Raw genomic sequence first — 1,591 nt, 5'->3', positions numbered from 1 at the left:
TTTCTGTTTGAGGGTTGGTCTGAATGGTCTCTTGTGATGGCCAGTCCCCTCAGCTAAATGGGTAACAAATGGACCGGAGAGAGAATTGTGTCTAGCATCCTGAGGAGAGGACTAAAATCATAGCTGTGCTATGCAAAAAACCACAGTCAGAGCTTGCAGCCCTGTTTATCTTGAAATTCACAAGGGAAGTCAATTTCTTCATACAGACTGGATCCAACTGACTCTGGAAAGAGACTTGGAGTTCATGCTCTGTGGCCATTGTGGGGGAGGAGGGTGGTGGTCAGTGACATTCTTCAGTAAACAAAAGCACAAATAGCAGCAGTTTCCGGAAGGAAAATGCCACACTTTCATTAGTGGATATTTTTAAGATTGAAAAATGTGTTCATCTGATTAGGATTGTTTTGGAGTCAATCTGCCTAAAGGCAAAACAGACTAAAAGTTTTCAGATTCCTTTACAGCTTCTAAATGTTGGCAGTGATAGGGTGGGATGGCAAGGAGTGGAATTGCTAGATGTAGATGTGGTTCATTTTCCATAATGAAAAATATATGAAATTGAATGCAAAAGCCATCCTTCATCCAAGATTAGAGCATTAGAGCAAAAATAAGAAAAGACACATACTAGTGATTTCAGAAGTGCACAGGAATAAAGAACCATTTGCAACCCAGGAGACTCTAGAAAGCCTTGTGATTAAACAAGGCAGTCCTCTCTCTGGCCTTCTGTTTCTTCATTTGTAAAAGGAGCGGACCAGATGTCTTCCGAGATGTCTTCCCGTCCCGTGACTGCACACAACGGATGTGTGAAGAAACCTGTCCAAATCTGTTAGACAAACCTTTTCTTTATTTTGGTTGTGAACTGTTGCAAGGTAGAGAGAGCTTTTTCAAGGCCCCTGGTGGAACACAGAGGTCAGTGGGTGAGCAAAGCAGCTTTTCACTTATTGGACACAACTGTTCACCCTGCTGATAGGCTCAGGGCCATCTGAACATTTTCTCTCCAAGAGGCTGGCAGTCTTTAAAATAATTGGACAACAGCTATTTGAGGAATTATGTTCCAAGCCTTAATTATGCCTTTATTTCATTCCTTCTCTGATCATAATCCTATAGGTTTAGGATCTGACCTGCACTCAGTGACCTAAAGAGCAGTGATCCTGCTTCATGCCAGTACAGATACTTTCACTTTGGGGCCCTAACATTCACATACACATCGTTAGCACTAAAAAGAAAAAAAAAAAAAAATCCAAAGAATTTCTTAAGCAGTTACTTCTTTTTATCTTGTCTTGCATCCGGTGTTGGCAGTTGGAGGTCAGAATTTCTTAGATGGTGGGGAGAATGGTGGTGTGATTCATGGCCTTGACAATATAGTCAGTGACTCAGTACCATTAGATCATTAGAGGGACTCTGTCAACATTCCCAGTGAGCTCATGGTGAGAAATGGGCCGTGGATAACCAGAGAGAGAGAACCACTCACCCTGTATAAGCTACACTTTGAGTGCTGAAGGTGTGTTTATGGGAAAGGAACTCTCCTTAATGCACATTTTTATTTTTTTCCTTTAAAGTTCTTTTTTAAATTTTTTATTCATCTTTATTTTTGTCT

At 41.0% G+C, this 1,591-nt stretch overlaps 1 protein-coding gene across 4 annotated transcripts in view; it reads left to right on the top strand.

Annotated features, from left to right (window-relative positions):
• LOC104982765 (bifunctional 3'-phosphoadenosine 5'-phosphosulfate synthase 2) overlaps positions 1-1,591 on the top strand; it is a 95,019-nt gene that overhangs the window by 84,262 nt on the left and 9,166 nt on the right. The gene's annotated exons all lie outside the window — the stretch shown is intronic.

This window comes from Bison bison, unplaced genomic scaffold (assembly GCF_000754665.1).
Source record: "Bison bison bison isolate TAMUID 2011002044 unplaced genomic scaffold, Bison_UMD1.0 scf7180017860456, whole genome shotgun sequence".
NCBI classification, from domain to species: Eukaryota; Metazoa; Chordata; class Mammalia; order Artiodactyla; family Bovidae; genus Bison; species Bison bison.
Note: the sequence above shows the minus strand (reverse complement) of the source record. Positions and strands in the feature narration are given on the sequence as shown.